General features: G+C 41.9%; 1 protein-coding gene across 7 annotated transcripts in view; it reads left to right on the plus strand.

Annotated features, from left to right (window-relative positions):
- THRAP3 (thyroid hormone receptor associated protein 3) overlaps positions 1-17,841 on the plus strand; it is a 103,256-nt gene that overhangs the window by 28,695 nt on the left and 56,720 nt on the right. For 4 of the 7 annotated variants that reach the window (XM_069756872.1, XM_069756868.1, XM_069756873.1 and 1 more), the window contains exon 2: positions 7,551-7,611. The gene's annotated coding sequence lies outside the window, so the exon portion shown is untranslated. Of the gene's footprint in view, positions 1-7,550; positions 7,612-16,592; positions 16,699-17,841 lie in introns of those variants that run through there. The other 3 variants (XM_069756869.1, XM_069756874.1, XM_069756871.1) reach the window with 1 other exon arrangement.

Genomic DNA, 17,841 nt, shown 5'->3' on the forward strand with positions numbered 1-17,841 from the left:
GACCTCACTGCCGGAGCCCACCTCAAAACAGGGGATACTGCCAGCTGACTTACGGTACTATTCCGTCAGCTGGCAGAAAGAGGTTAAAAAATAATAATGAATAGAATTAAGTTTAGTCTATTGGTTCGGCTCTCCAGAAAAGTGATTCTCTCATGTGGCCCTTGAGAAAATGAATTGCCCACCTCTTTTGTAGACCCCTGTTTTTTTGGTCTAGCATTAAACTGCACTAGTCTGGACCCTGGAGGCTGTATCTGCATGAGGCGTAGTGTGTACTGTCAGAGGAATTCTTTAAGCATAGTTGTTCATTTAGATGTGCATGAAAATCTTTTAAGCTGCAGCTAGTTTCAGTATCATGTGTTGTCTTATGACAAGTCATTACAGTTGTGCTGCTTCCAAGCAAAGTCTAAACTGTTCTCTGGAATTGAACTTTAGTCATGCGGTGCAAAATGCTTTCTGCGGCAGCTGCCATTCAGAGCTTGGCTAGCCTTGAGGTGCTGTAAATCTACAATGGAAAATATTGGAATATTTTGGCTTCACAGGGAGGGTATAGTCACACTGCATTATTTTATATGAAGAAAATGTATGGCAGCTAACTCTGTAGGTCAGGGTAAACTCTTGGTTTACTATTGCTTCTGACCTCCTTCATGTAAATAAAAAATGCAGTTTTTGTACTGATCGTTCCAGATGAATTACCATATATATGATATAAAAGATGATATAAATGATATAAAACTATGTAAAGCAGTTAATACAAGAGAAGATAGTATTCTGCTACAGATGGATCTGGATAAGTTGGAAACTTGGGCTGAAAGGTGGCAGATGAGGTTTAACAATGATAAATGTAAGGTTATACACATGGGAAGAAGGAATCAATATCACCATTACACACTGAACGGGAAACCACTGGGTAAATCTGACAGGGAGAAGGACTTGGGGATCCTAGTTAATGATAAACTTACCTGGAGCAGCCAGTGCCAGGCAGCAGCTGCCAAGGCAAACAGGATCATGGGGTGCATTAAAAGAGGTCTGGATACACATGATGAGAGCATTATACTGCCTCTGTACAAATCCCTAGTTAGACCGCACATGGAGTACTGTGTCCAGTTTTGGGCACCGATGCTCAGGAAGGATATAATGGAACTAGAGAGAGTACAAAGGAGGGCAACAAAATTAATAAAGGTGATGGGAGAATTACAATACCCAGATTAGCGAAATTAGGATTATTTAGTCTAGAAAAAAGACGACTGAGGGGCGATCTAATAACCATGTATAAGTATATAAGGGGACAATACAAATATCTCGCTGAGGATCTGTTTATACCAAGGAAGGTGACGGGCACAAGGGGGCATTCTTTGCGTCTGGAGGAGAGAAGGTTTTTCCACCAACATAGAAGAGGATTCTTTACTGTTAGGGCAGTGAGAATCTGGAATTGCTTGCCTGAGGAGGTGGTGATGGCGAACTCAGTCAAGGGGTTCAAGAGAGGCCTGGATGTCTTCCTGGAGCAGAACAATATTGTATCATACAATTATTAGGTTCTGTAGAAGGACGTAGATCTGGGGATTTATTATGATGGAATATAGACTGAACTGGATGGACAAATGTCTTTTTTCGGCCTTACTATGTTACTATGTTAGATGTATTATTCTAACCACTTGTACCACATCTAACCAGTATAAATAATTTATCAGCAGTTTCCCTTTCTGAATTCTCCTTTTTTCAAATAGCATTTTTTGTTTTTTAACATTGGTACTACAAAAGGTAATGGACATTACTTGGATTGATGTTCTCCCACGACTCCGGAGCACTGCATGCTATCCACAATCACACATGTCTTTTGCAGCTTCTATTCAAATTGTACCTCTCATTCATAGTAAATATGTACCATATTTTTCGGATTGTAAGATGCACTTTGTCCCCCCAAAGTTTAGGGGAAAATGGGTCTGTCTTATAATGCGGATATACCTTATTGGTGTGCCTCTGCGGGTGTCCCAGTGGCGGTGCTTTGCTGTGTCCCCGGTGCTGCTGGAGGCTCTGCCGACATTTTGTTAAAGGCCAGAGCACCCGGCCGTCCTTCTATGGCTTCCTGTGCGGCGGTGGACTCGGGGAATATGGCCACCGGGAGACTGCGCATGTGCAGATGGAGATCTCCCGGCGGTCATATTCCCGGAGCCAATCGCCGTACAGAAAACCATGGAAGGACTGCCAGGGGCTCTGGCCTTTCACAAAATGTCATCAGAGTCCTCTGCAGCATCGGGACACCTGCAGCGGCGTGCCGCACATTGGAACACCCCCTCATCCCAGCCTTCGGCAACGCTCCACTCTTGCCTCCTCCAGCAGTGACTCTGGGACCTCCCTTCACCGCAGCCACAACCCCCAGTAAGCAATAAGACGCATGGATTATAAGAAGCACCACCATTTTATTAACCCCTTAATCCCATTGGACGTACTATCCCGTCAAGGTGACCTGGGACTTAATTCCCAGTGACTGGATAGTACGTCCAGCGTGATCAGCTGCGCTCATGGGGGAAGGGGGGGGGGGGCCTGGGGAGCGAGGCCGGGTGTCAGCTGACTATCACAGCTGACATCCGGCACTATGTGCCAGGAACGGTCACGGACCGCCCCCGGCACATTAACCCCCAGCACACTGTGATCAAACATGATCGCAGTGTTTCGGCGGTGTAGGGAAGCATAGTGCAGGGAGGGGGCTCCCTGTGGGCTTCCCTGAGAACCTCGGAGCAACGCAATGTGATCGCATTGCTCCGAGGGTCTCCTACCTTTTTCTCCCTGCAGGCCCTAGACCCAAAATGGCAGCGGGGCTGCATCCAGGTCCTGCAGGGAGGTGGCTTACCAAGCACCTGCTCAGAGCAGGCGCTGGTAAGCCTGCAGCACTGCCTGTCAGATCGCTGATCTTACACAGTGCTCTGCAAAGTGTGAGAACAATGATCTGAACTTATAACATGAACAATAAAAAAGTTATAGTCCTCAGAATAAAGCGATGCAAAAATAGTTATTTTTTCTATAAGTTTTTATCGTATAAAAGCGCCAAAACATTAAAAAAATGATATAAATGAGGTATCGCTGTAATCGTACTGACCCAAAGAATAAAACTGCTCTATCCATTTCACCAAACGTGGTGAAAAATTCATGAATAGCTGGTTTTTGATCTTACTGCCTCACAAAAATCAGAATAAAAAGCGATCAAAAAATGTCACGTGCCCGAAAATGTTACCAATAAAAACGTCATCTCGTCCCGCAAAAAACATGACCTCACATGACTCTGTGGACCAAAATATGGAAAAATTAAAGCTCTCAAAATGTGGTAACGCAAAAAAATATTTTTTGCAATAAAAAGAGTCTCTTAAGGTACCGTCACACTGAACGATATCGCTAGCGATCCATGACGTTGCAGCGTCCTGGCTAGCGATATCGTTGAGTTTGACAGGCAGCAGCGATCAGGATCCTGCTGTGCCATCGTTGGTCGGAGCAGAAAGTCCAGAACTTTATTTCGTCGCTGGACTCCCGCAGACATCGCTGAATCGGCGTGTGTGACGCCGATTCAGCGATGTGTTCACTGGTAACCAGGGTAAACGTCGGGTTACTAAGCGCAGGGCCGCGCTTAGTAACCCGATGTTTACCCTGGTTACCAGCGTAAACGTAAAAAAAACAAACTACATACTTGCATTCCGGTGTCTGTCCCCCCTGCGCTGTGCTTCTCTGCACTGTGAGCGCCGGCCGGCCGGAAAGCAGTGACGTCACCGCTGTGCTTTCCGGCTGGTGCTCACAGTCAGTGCAGAGAAGCACAGCGCCGGGGGACAGACACCGGAATGTACGTATGTAGTGTTTTGGTTTTTTTTTTACATTTACGCTGGTAACCAGGGTAAACATCGGGTTACTAAGCGCGGCCCTGCGCTCAGTAACCCGATGTTTACCCTGGTTACCAGGGGACTTCGCACCGTTGGTCGCTGGAGAGCTGTCTGTGTGACAGCTCTCTTAGTCTGTGACAGCTGCCAGTCATAAAAATCCGCTAAAAAACCCGCTATAAAAGTAAATCAAACCCCCCTTCATCACCCCCTTAGTTAGGGAAAAATAAAAAAAATTAAAAAAATTTATTTATTTCCATTTTCCTGCTAGGATTAGGGTTGGATTACTTTTACGGTTAGGGTTAGGGGGGTGGGTCAGGGTTAGGGTGTGGTTAGGGTTATGGTTGGGATTAGGGTTAGGGGTGTTTGGATTAGGGTTTCAGTTAGAATTGGGGGTTTCCACTGTTTAGGTCCATCAGGGGCTCTCCAAACGCAACATGGCGTCCGATCTCAATTCCAGCCAATTCTGCGTTGAAAAAGTAAAACAGTGCTCCTTCCCTTCCGAGCTCTCCCTTGCGCCCAAACAGGGGTTTACCCCAACATATGTGGTATCAGCGTACTCAGGACAAATTGGACAACAACTTCTGGGGTCCAATTTCTCTTGTTAACCTTGGGAAAATAAAAATTTGGGGGGCTAAAAAACCATTTTTGTAGGAAAAAATATTTTTTTATTTTCACGGCTCTGCGTTATAAACTGTAGTGAAATACTTGGGGGTTCAAAGTTCTCACAACACATCTAGATAAGTTCCTTGGGGGTCTAGTTTCCAATATGGGGTCACTTGTGTGGGGATTATACTGTTTATGTATATCAGGGGCTCTGCAAGCGCAATGTGATGCCTGCAGACCAATCCATCTAAGTCTGCATTCCAAATGGCGCTCCTTCCCTTCCGAGCTCTGCCATGCGCCCAAATGGTGGTTCCCACCCCACCCCACCCCACCCCCACATATGGGGTATCAGCGTACTCAGGACAAATTGGACAACAACTTTTGGGGACCAATTTCTCCTGTTACCCTTGGGAAAATACAAAACTGGGGGCTAAAAAATAATTTTTGTGGAATGAAAAAAATAATTTTTATTTTCACGGCTCTGCGTCATAAACTGTAGTGAAACACTTGGGGGTTCAAAGCTCTCACAACACATCTAGATAAGATCCTTAGGGGTATATATAACTAATCCCACACAAATACTGGTGGCAAGAAAGAAGAGATCCCATTATAAAAACCAATGTTTATTAATATAATTTAAAATAGTAAACAATAAAAAAGCAAAATAACCGTAGGGGACACCAAAAGACAAGGAATAACACAAGTGGTCCGTTTTCAATAAACACTCAGATTATGCCAGTAGATATTACACTTCAGAATACTAGAGTAGAGATATTCATGCAGTGGTAGAATACGTACAATATAAATACCGCTTCCAGATCCCCACCTATCCACCATAAGACAACCTCACAATCACTAGCACAGTGGCTTTGTTATGGAGTATCCTGATAGAAAATCCTGAGCTGACCGCACTGAAGCAACTAAACTGACCAAAAAGTATCCATAGCTGCAAAGAGAAGTGGTATTACCTTGTGTAAATGGCATCCCCTCACCCCGACGCGCGTTTCACCTCCTGCTTCTTCCGGGGGCGTGACGCTAGTGATAGTGATTGTGAGGTTGTCTTATGGTGGATAGGTGGGGATCCACTGCGTGAATATCTCTATTACTATTTTAAATTATATTAATAAACATTGTTTTTTATAATGGGATCTCTTCTTTCTTCCCACCAGTATTTGTGTGGGATTAGTTATATATAGTATTATGAAGTGCCCTATCTAACGGTGTCTCAGATATATGTGGAGCTAAGATCCTTAGGGGGTCTACTTACCAAAATGGTGTCTCTTGTGGGGGGTTTCAGTGTTTAGGCACATCAGTGGCTCTCAAAGCATAGCGTCCCATCTCAATTCCAGCCAATTTTGCATTGAAAAGTCAAATGGCGCTCCTTCCCTTCTGAGCTCTGCCATGCGCCCAAACAGTGGTTTACCCCCACATATGGGGTATCGGGGTACTCAGGACAAATTGTATAACAACTTTTGGGGTCCATTTTCTCCTGTTACCATTGGTAAAATAAAACAAATTGGAGGTGAAGTAAATTTTTTGTGGAAAAAAAAAATGTTCATTTTTTTTAAAAAAAAAACCTTCCAAAAATTCCTGTGAAGCACCAGAAGGGTTAATAAACTTCTTGAATGTGGTTTTGAACACCTTGAGGGGTGCAGTTTTTAGAATGGTGTCACACTTGGTTATTTTCTATCATGTAGACCCCTCAAAATGACTTCAAATGTAATGTGGTCCCTAAAAAAAAAATGGTGTAAAAATGAGAAATTGCTGGTCAACTTTTAACCCTATAACTCCCGGAAAAAAACAAAAAATTTGTTTCCAAAATTGTGCTGATGCAAAGTAGACATGTGGGAAATGTTACTTAAGTATTTTGTGTGACATATCTCTGTGACTTAAGGGCATAAAAATTAAAAGTTGGAAAATTGTGAAATTTTCAAAATTTTCCGCCAAAATTACGTTTTTTTTTTTTTGAACAAATAAACACAGGTAATATCAAATAAATCTTACCACTATCAAGAAGTACAAAGCAAGCAATGTCAGAATCACCGGGATCTGTTGAAGCGTTCCAGAGTTATAACCTCATATAGGGACAGTGGTCAGAATTGTAAAAATTGGTCCAATCCATAATGTGCAAACCACCCTCGGGGCTTAAGGGGTTAAAAAAAAACACCATTTTTTCCCCCCCCCTATTTTTTTTTTTTTTTTTTTCCATGAAAATTTGGGGTGTCTCTTATAATCCGAAAAATACGGTACATACACCGTTTTCAGCATAAATACACTCCAACCGATTTGTCAGAAAACCTTGTTTCCTTTCAGAATCAACATTTTCTATGGTATGCCGCCATACTACAAAATACTCCCACAACTGTGGACCATTGATTGCAAACAACATTTGTTATTTTGCATACCCAAAAAAGTAATTTTCCTAAAAAATTAATTTGAGACCATGTTGCAAAAGTGAGTGCATCTCAATGAAAAACATGGGGGTGACGCTGAAGATAAAAATTCAAAATTGTAATGAACAAAAATTGAAATGCGGGAAAGTCTAACCATTAGTTGAATAGGAGTGCAGCACATAGTTGGCCATAATCGCTATGTCGCTTACCCCATGTGCAGGGCATTGCTGTTGCTTAGGTATCCATGGTTATAACTACTCACATAGTGACAGTTAGTTACAGCTTTTAGTGATCGTAACCATGGATACCTGAGCTGCAATTCCTTGCCTTTGTAAGCGACATAGCAAATCTGAAGAATTTTCCTAAATTCCTAATTGGATGTATTTGCTAATATTATTACGCCTACTACATACCGGGATAGAATCTAAGAGATGGGAATACCACTTTAGGTCCATTGAGTTCAACCTATAGCCTAAAATATTGATCCAGAGGAAGGCAAAAACCACATTGGGGCAGACATTAAAGGCTCCATATTAGTTGGGGTACATTCCCAAAAAACATGTAAGAGTGTGTGCATTTGGTGTTTGTGATGTTTTATAGTATATTAGAAATAAAGCTGTTAAAAATAATCTCTAAGTAAAACTGTTCATATGATGTTTTTTTTACAAACCAGTTTTTTTTTTCTTCACAGCTTGAGACCTGTCTTCTACACGAGCTAACTGCTCAGAAGTATTTCCATTACTATACTTAAGGTAAAAATGTTAATTCTAAATTCTTTGAATTCAGCTCTGATAGCAGATGATAGTTACTGGATTGTGCAATATTGCTTTGGCTGTAAGGGTACCGTCACACAGTGGCACTTTGATCGCTAGGACGGCACGATCCGTGACGTTCCAGCGATATCCTAAGATCTCGCTGTGTCTGACACGCTCCTGCGATCAGGGACCCCGCTGAGAATCGTACGTCGTAGCAGATAGTTTGAAACTTTATTTCGTCACTGGATCTCCCGCTGACATCGCTGAATCGGCGTGTGTGACGCCGATTCAGCGATGTCTTCACTGGTAACCAGGGTAAACATCGGGTTACTAAGCGCAGGGCCGATATATTTTGACATGCAGTGTTTCTTCTCGTTCTAAAAATTATTTAGAATAAAGAATTTTCGATTTTATACATTTTCCTGAGCTGGATTCTTTTCCTACTTTCACCGTTCCCAGAGAGCTTTGGCAGAAGCCCTTTCCGTGCTCGGATTGATTAAAACTCATGGAGATCATTCAAGAAGGGTGAGCTGAAATTTTGTGTGCTTAAAGGGACACTGTCACCTGAATTTGGAGGGAACAATCTTCAGCCATGGAGGCGAGGTTTTGGGGTTTTTGATTCACCCTTTCCTTACCTGCTGGCTGCATGCTGGCTGCAATATTGGATTGAAGTTCATTCTCTGTCCTCCGTAGTACACACCTGCACAGTGCAATCTTGCCTTGCGCAGGCGTGTACTATGGAGGACAGAGAATGAACTTCAATCCGATATTGCAGCCAACATGCAGCCAGCGGGAAAGGAAAGGGTGAATCAAACACCCAAAAACCCCGCCTCCATGGCTGAAGATTGTTCCCTCCAAATTCAGGTGACAGTGTCCCTTTAACCTGATATTTACTCTGGTTACCAGTGTAAATGTAAAAAAAAAAAAAAAAAACACTACATACTTACATTCCCGGTGTCTGGTCATGTCCCTCGCCTTCAGCTTCCCGCACTGACTGGTGAGCGCCGGCCAGCCGTAAAGTACAGCGGTGACGTCACCGCTCTGCTTTCCGGCTGTCCGGTGCTCACTGTCAGTGCAGAGAAGCACAGCGCTGAGGGACGCGACAGGAATGTAAGTATGTAGTGTTTTTTTTTTTTTTTTTTTTTACGTTTATGCTGGTAACCAGGGTAAACATCGGGTTACTAAGCGCGGCCCTGCGCTTAGTAACCCGATGTTTACCCTGGTTACCGGGAACTTCGGGATCGTTGGTCGCTGGAGAGCTGTCTGTGTGACAGCTCTCCAGCGACCAAACAGCGACGCTGCAGCGATCGACATCGTTGTCGTATCGCTGTAGCATCGTTTTAGTGTGACGGTACCCTAAGTATAGAAGCCAAAAATGCAAAATTTATGTTCTTCTGATTTTAACCATCACAATCTTCAGATTTCAAATGTAAAAAAAAATCCAATCACATTTTATTAAAAAAATAACATTTCAAGTTATAATTTAATAGAAAATTTTGTTCTAATTGCACAAATTGGACTATATTAACCCCTTCATGACCTTGGGATTTTTCGTTTTTCCGTGTTCGTTTTTCGTTCCCCTCTTTCCCAGAGCCATAACTTTTTTATTTTTCCATCAATTTAGCCATCTGAGGGCTTATTTTTTGCGGGACGAGTTGTACTTTTGAACATCATTGGTTTTAGCATGTCGTGTACTAGAAAACGGGAAAAAAATTCCAAGTGCGGTGAAATTGCAAAAAAGTGCAGTTCCACACTTGTTTTTTGTTTGGCTTTTTTGCTAGGTTCACTAAATGCTAAAACTGACCTGCCATTATGATTCTCCAGGTCAGTACGAGTTCATAGACACCTAATATCACTAGGTTATTTTTTTATCTAAGTGGTGAAAAAAAATTCCAAACTTTGCTTAAAAAGAAAAAAAAAATTGTGCCATTTTCTGATACCCGTAGCGTCTCCATTTTTCATGATCTGGGGTCGGTTGAGGGCTTATTTTTTGCGTGCCGAGATGACATTTTTAATGATAGCATTTTGGTGCAGATACGTTCTTTTGATTGCCCGTTATTGCATTTTAATGCAATGTCGCGGCGACCTAAAAACCGTAATTCTGGCGTTTCGAATTTTTTTCTCGCTACGCCGTTTAGCGATCAGGTTAATGCTTTTTTTTAATTGATAGATCGGGCGATTCTGAGCGCGGCGATACCAAATATGTGTATATTTGATTTTTTTTTATTGATTTATTTTGATTGGGGCGAAAGGGGGGTGATTTAAACTTTTATATTTTTTTCACATTTTTTTTAACTTTTTTTTTTTTTAACTTTTGCCATGCTTCAATAGCCTCCATGGGAGGCTAGAGGCAGGCACAACTCGATCGCCTCTGCTACATAGCAGCGATCTGCTGATCGCTGCTATGTAGCAGAAACGGAGGTGTGCTGTGAGCGCCGACCACAGGGTGGCGCTCACAGCCACCGGTGATCAGTAACCATAGAGGTCTCTAGGACCTCTATGGTTACCATCCTGACGCATCGCTGACCCCCGATCATGTGACGGGGGTCGGCGATGACGTCATTTCCGGCCGCCCGGCCGGAAGCGGTAGTTAAATGCCGCTGTCTGCGTTTGACAGCGGCATTTAACTAGTTAATAGGTGCGGGCAGATCGCGATTCTGCCCGCGCCTATTACGGGCACATGTCAGCTGTTAAAACAGCTGACATGTCCCGGCTTTGATGCGGGCTCACCGCGGAGCCCTGCATCAAAGCAGGGGATCTGACCTCGGACGTACTATCCCGTCCGAGGTCAGAAAGGGGTTAATGCTATTTTATATAGACCATATATCTGTCATATGTCACTTTGCGCTCTACCGGATACACACGTCCTGCTGATCGCATGATACATCTTCTGTCTCGGAGCGTTCAGCTGCAGGTGCCGGAGCTTGAGTGATATACATCCGCGCTCCTGCTGCATCTGCCAAGTTCTCACCAATCCCTGCAATTTAACCCCTCACTTGCCACTGTCAATGGTGGCAGAAGACATGAGGAGTTTGACTGAGCTTTCCCTTCATCAGCACATCGAAACCCACACAGCACGATTGTGGGGCGTCTGTGAATTTGTGTCATCCAAATGCATAGCGATAGTCTGTCTGCCATGTACCTCAACCTACTATATCCTGCCGGAGTTTCATAGGCCACCTGTCAGTCTCAGGCTGTATTCACACATCCATTGTAAATGTCCATTTGCTGCCCCAATTTTTTTTTTTTTTACTAGATAGCGCACTGACCCATAGTTTCACGGATCTATTAACAAATCTGAAAATCAGAATCGGAGTGTGAGATTCGGGATCCTCATGACATGTCCTATTCTGATCCAAGCAATCCCGTAAACAATGAATCAGAAAAGCGGAGCAGTATACACTTTGGGTGGGGAATAATTAAATTTTCTTTTTCATGGGCAATGATGATTTACAGTTAGGGCCAGAAATATTTGGACAGTGACACAAGTTTTGTTATTTTAGCTGTTTACAAAAACATGTTCAGAAATACAATTATATATATAATATGGGCTGAAAGTGCACACTCCCAGCTGCAATATGATAGTTTCCACATCCAAATCGGAGAAAGGGTTTAGGAATCATAGCTCTGTAATGCATAGCGTCCTCTTTTTCAAGGGACCAAAAGTAATTGGACAATGGACTCTAAGGGCTGCAATTAACTCTGAAGGCGTCTCCCTCGTTAACCTGTAATCAATGAAGTAGTTAAAAGGTCAGGGGTGGATTCCAGGTGTGTGGTTTTGCATTTGGAAGCTGTTGCTGTGAGCAGACAACATGCGGTCAAAGGAACTCTCAATTGAGGTGAAGCAGAACATCCTGAGGCTGAAAAAAAAGAAAAAATCCATCAGAGAGATAGCAGACATGCTTGGAGTAGCAAAATCAACAGTTGGGTACATTTTGAGAAAAAAGGAATTGACTGGTGAGCTTGGGAACTCAAAAAGGCCTGGGCGTCCACGGATGACAACAGTGGTGGATGATCGCCGCATACTTAATTTGGTGAAGAAGAACCCGTTCACAACATCAACTGAAGTCCAGAACACTCTCAGTGAAGTAGGTGTATCTGTCTCTAAGTCAACAGTAAAGAGAAGACTCCATGACAGTAAATACAAAGGGTTCACATCTAGATGCAAACCATTCATCAATACCAAAAATAGACAGGCCAGAGTTAAATTTGCAGAAAAACACCTCAAGAAGCCAGCTCAGTTCTGGAAAAGTATTCTATGGACAGATGAGACAAAGATCAACCTGTACCAGAATGATGGGAAGAAAAAAGTTTGGAGAAGAAAGGGAACGGCACATGATCCAAGGCACACCACATCCTCTGTAAAACATGGTGGAGGCAACGTGATGGCATGGGCATGCATGGCTTTCAATGGCACTGGGTCACTTGTGTTTATTGATGACATAAGAGCAGACAAGAGTAGCCGGATGAATTCTGAAGTGTACCGGGATATACTTTCAGCCCAGATTCAGCCAAATGCTGCAAAGTTGATTGGACGGCGCTTCATAGTACAGATGAACAATGACCCCAAGCATGCATCCAAAGCTACCCAGGAGTTCATGAGTGCCAAAAAGTGGCACATTCTGCAATGGCCATGTCAATCTCCAGATCTAAACCCAATTGAGCATGCATTTCACTTGCTCAAATCCAGACTTAAGACGGAAAGACCCACAAACAAGCAAGACCTGAAGGCTGCGGCTGTAAAGGCCTGGCAAAGCATTAAGAAGGAGGAAACCCAGCGTTTGGTGATGTCCATGGGTTCCAGACTTAAGGCAGTGATTGCCTCCAAAGGATTTGCAACAAAATATTGAAAATAAAAATATTTTGTTTGGGTTATGTTTGTTTGTCCAATTACTTTTGACCTCCTAAAATGTGGAGTGTTTGTAAAGAAATGTGTACAATTCCTACATTTTCTATCAGATATTTTTGTTCAACCCTTCAAATTAAACGTTACAATCTGCACTTGAATTCTGTTGTAGAGGTTTCATTTCAAATCCAATGTGGTGGCATGCAGAGCCCAACTCACGAAAATTGTGTCACTGTCCAAATATTTCTGGCCCTAACTGTATGTTGAGACCCTCAAATCTCTTTGCTGTAGTTTGTTTTTCTAGCTATGGTGAGACGCTATTAAACCCTTCATACCTAGACTATTTTCCATTTTTGTGCTTTTTTTCCCTTCCCTCCTTATAATAGCCATTACTTTTTCCCCATCAATATAGCCTTCTAAAGGCTTGTTTTTTGTGGGGTAAATTGTAACCCCAATAACCCCAAAACTTGCAATTCTGCCATTGTTTGCGGTGCTCGTTGTTCAATATAAAATTATTCTCCAGATCAATATAATGCCAAACCTGGGAGAATCTTTCACCAGTTTGAGCATCGTACATATTCCTAGGTTCTAAAGACATAGGATGTTTTTCTATTGGATAACCTTTTAACAGATCAATAAGGGTTTTTTTTCTCTTGTTTCTTGGAAATTTGGAACATGAGTGCTAGACAATAAAATTACCTTTTTTTTTTTTTTTTTTTTTTTTTTTTTTTTTTTCTTGCATTCTGTTTTCATTCCAACTGGGATTCTGTCTGCACATTTTGAGAGTTCAAAGTTTTTTTGTTTTGTTTTTTCATCAGCTGAGCTAAACAATTCTTTAATGTGAGCAGATTTTTTTTTTTACTGCAAATATTGTAATGTAGGCAGGAAAAATGCTGCGTAAAATAGGTGTGTCTTTACTTGTGTTTTGGATTAGTTTTCTTTACCTTCTTTGAATGGATAAAAACCGCATGGCCATTCCCTGGGATCTGATGTCTCTTTCCCTGGTACCTGGGGAAACTGGAGGCATAATACTGTGCAAGACTCGGGCTTTGTGGAGATTTAATACTCTACAAGGGCGTGTGTGGGGAAAATAATTTGGGGTGGTTATATAATACTATGCACAGGGCTGTGTGAAATCATACTGTGTAGGGGACTTTATATTGTGTGAACAGCTTTGTCTGGACATTACACTGTGTGCAGGGCATTAGGAGGTCATTATACTGTCAGTGGCTTTGACAGGACATTATATTCTGCCAAAGGGGCTTTGTGGGAAGAACATGCTGTGCAGAGGGGACATACTCTGTAGGGTGACTTTATGGGGACATATTAACTGTGTAAGGGGGGTATGGGTACATTATAATGCTTGGGGGGGGGGGGGGGGGGGGCTCTGGGGACATTGTGTGAGGGGACATACCCTTTGAGGGGTTGTGTGGGAACATCGTGTGTGTATGGGGTCATCATATTTTGTTGGGAGCTGTTGATCAAGATACAATGGCTGAATAACAGGAGCAGCATAATTACACGGTTTATATTCGCTGCTGCAGGTAAGAATGTTAAAATAAGCTTTCTCTTAATTTGTATTAACAATAGCAGCTTGTGAAACAGATCTAATTGTTTACCATTTAAGGGGAATTTTTCAGCAAGATTGTGCACAGTAACCTACAGACACTGTCAGATCAGCGCCGTTAGGCCGGCGTCACACTAGCGAGTTTTATAGACCTATGAGAGGAGCAGAAAATACGGATTGCATACGGTACAATGATTCTCTATGCCCCAGCTCCTATGTGCCGTATTTTACTGATCCGTATTATATGGCCTTCTACGGCCGTAGAAAATCGCAGCATGCTGCGTTTGTCACCGTATTGCGCAAAAAATTGCAAATGAAAGTCTATGGGGGCGAGAAAATTACGGATTACACACGGACCAGTAGTGTGACTTGTGAGAAATACGCAGCGGTGTTCTATAGAAAGCCGGCAAATCAGTGCGGTGTACAGTAAAATCACACTGACAGCTCACATTATATATATATATATATATATATATATATATATATATACATACATACACACACACACACACACACACACACACACACACACACACACACACACACACACACACACAATGTATACACATACACACACATATGTATACACATACACACACATACATTAATATTTCATACAGAGCTAGATAGGAAAAAAGCTGGTAATTCAATTACCGGCTTTTTCTTTCTCCTTCACAAACCCGACATGATATGAGACCTGGTTTACATACAGTAAACCATCTCATATCCCTTTTTTTTTTTGCATGTTCCACACTACTAATGTTAGTGTGTATGTGCAAAATGTGGGCGCTCTAGCTATTAAATTAAAGGGTTAAATAGCTCCCGTGCTATTTTCTCCGCCAGAATGGTAAAGCCAGTGACTGAGGGCAGACATTAATAGCCTGGAGAGGGTCCATGGTTATTGGCCCCCCTGGCTAAAAACATCTGCCCCCAGCCACCCCAGAAAAGACACATCTGGAAGATCCTTATTTTTGCGGGATGAGTTGTGCGTTTGAACAACCCAGTTGGTTTTAACATATCGTGTACTGGAAAACGGGAACAAAATTCAAGTGCTGTGAAATTGCAAAAAAAAAAAATTCCACAGTTGTTTTTTTTCTTCTTTTCTTTATATACCATGTTCACTAAATGCTAAAACTGACCTGCTATTATGATTCTTCAGGTCATTATGAGTTCACAGACACCAAACATGTCTAGGTTCTTTTTTTATTTAAGTAGTGAAAAATAAGTTCCCCAAATAAACAATTGCGCTATTTTCCGATATCCGTAGCATCTCCATTTTTTGATCTTGGGTTGGCTGAGGGCTTATTTTTTGTGCGCCTAGATGACGTTTTTATTGATACAATTTTGGTGCAAATACGTTCTTTTGATCACCCGTTATTGCATTTTAATGCAATGTTGCAGCGACTGAAAAAAACCCCATAATTCTGGCATTTTGACTTTTTTTCTTTGGGTTCCTTTTTTTTTTTTTTTTTTTTATTGGTTGGATTAATTTTGTTTTTCTTATATTGATTGGGTTTTGTGATTCTGAACGCGGTGATACCAAATATCAATCAATATTGGTTTTATTTTGAATGGGGAGGAAAGGGGGTGATTTGAACTTTTTATATTTTTTAAATATTTTTAAAAGCACTTTTATTTTTTACTTTTTGCATGCTCCAGTAGTCTCCCTGGGAGACTATAAGCTGCACTACTTTGATCACTTTTGCTACACACAGGTGATGATCAGATCACCTCTATGTAGCAGAAATGCTCACTTGCTATGAGCTCCGACCACTGGGCGGTGCTCATATCAATCTGGCAGTGACAACCATAGAGGTCTGGTTGTCATACCGACCCATCGGTGACTCACGATCATGTGATGGGGTCACCGATGGGTGGGATTTCTGACGTGCTTCCGATAAGCGTGAGTTAAATGCCGCTGTCAGAGAGTTTGTCTTACTCAAACATTCTTTGAACCATATCTGTAAGCATTTTTCAACATTTTTTTCTTCATGAAAAATGCAAAAAGCCTGCAGCATGCTCGCAGAATCTGGTGATTTATTACATTGAGTACAGTCACATCTCCAAGCAATGGGGCATGGGTAGAGTTTCAGGTCTACCAAGTTTACCCTGTGAAGGTTGAATCAAGCCATAAAATAGTTGGAATTGATGCTTCCCCCGCAGATTCTAATGTCATGCTTTTAGACATGAACTGCATGGGACTTTTCATTGCTGGATAGGTTATTTCCATCTGCTGGTAAATCATTGTGAATGTTTACACCTCCCTTATGTTGTAATTTTTCACATGGCTGGCATTTTTCTGGGGCTGGCGATCAGGATATAATAGCACACTATGTACCATCCTTATTAACACATAATGGTTATGCCAGTGCTGCCTGACCGTTTCTCATATCCCTTGTGAGACAAAGTATCTATTCTTTATTACTTCCAGGCACTTACACCATATTCCTTATTGATCATAACCATCATTGCTTTTCCTAAACTATTGCCAATCTCCTGTAGTACTCCCCCATGGAGGATAATCTCCAGGCTGTGCTGCTGCTTTAATAAGTGGCTGGGTGGAGTTTACACTGCAGATTTGCAAAACTGTTTTGTAGCCCAAACCAGGAAGGAAATTTAACCTTTCTTGTTCTGCCAGCGAGGATCTCGCATCATTTCTCCTATGTTCACTGTAAGTTCTGGGACTTTTTTGCTGCTATAATAATTTGTGTTTTATTGTAAATTTGTACTTTTTATGTGTTTTTAAAAATACTTGTTCATTGTTCCTTTTTCCCAAATTTCAGAAAACTTTCCTTTTTTTTTTTTTTGGGGGGGGGGGGGGGGGGGGGTTCTGTATTCTCACACTACCTGATTGTATATAGTGGATGCTTTCCTGAAACGGAAAGTACTTGCAAGCAGCATAATACAAAGAATAGCAGGTTTACCCAGAATCCTTTGCAGTAGGCGGAGCTATGCAAATCATCTCTTTCCACCCCTGTCTAATCCACAGCGCTTGGAATCGCCAAGCGTGCAATGCTGCGGATTAGTTTGTAAATTTACACAGCCAACCAATTCCTACCTGTGGACACGTGTTTCGGGCTTTAGGCCCTCATCAGCACAGGGCTGGAATTGGTTGGCTGTATGGAGTGGGGCTCGGTGAGCAAGCGATACATACATGCTAGCCACCTTAGGGAGAGACCCAAGTTGGGCTAAATACCTGATTGTATAGTGACTGTACAATTAATTTACTATTTCTGCCGATTTTACTCTAGTTCCCCAACCCTGTGCAGATTAATGTATTATGTGGCCAAACTTTATCCTGCAAAAACTCATTGCTTGATTAGCAGACAGACACATGATTGCCTGCATCCTTATTGCTGAAGCTAATGCTAATGTGTGTGTGCATACACACTCACTCACTCACTCACACACACTCACCCCTTAATAATGTACGGTAGTCTTAATGTAACAATATCCTAACATTCCACATATATTGCCTAATTTTTTTCACTCAACATATCATACCATCTATGTGCATCTTTTTCTGTTTGATAATTGTAATCTTTTCTGACTATGCAAACTTATCTTTTATTAAGCTATTATGCTGTGATGACCTCTTTGTGAGTTATTAATTGTGGTACATTCTTAAAGAAGGAGATTGGGCCTTTTTTTTTTTTTTTTTTTTTTTATACCTGCACCCAAATGTGGATAACCTCTTCCTCTTTTTCAGTTTTCCTTTGCTATGCTTTTCTGTGCCATGTTGTGCATACATATGTGATTCTTCTGTGAAGCTTGCAATTTGTTACCATCTTTTCAGTTAGCCATTAAGGCTATG

The sequence above is a fragment of the Ranitomeya imitator genome, chromosome 3, assembly GCF_032444005.1.
Source record: "Ranitomeya imitator isolate aRanImi1 chromosome 3, aRanImi1.pri, whole genome shotgun sequence".
Taxonomy (NCBI): domain Eukaryota; kingdom Metazoa; phylum Chordata; class Amphibia; order Anura; family Dendrobatidae; genus Ranitomeya; species Ranitomeya imitator.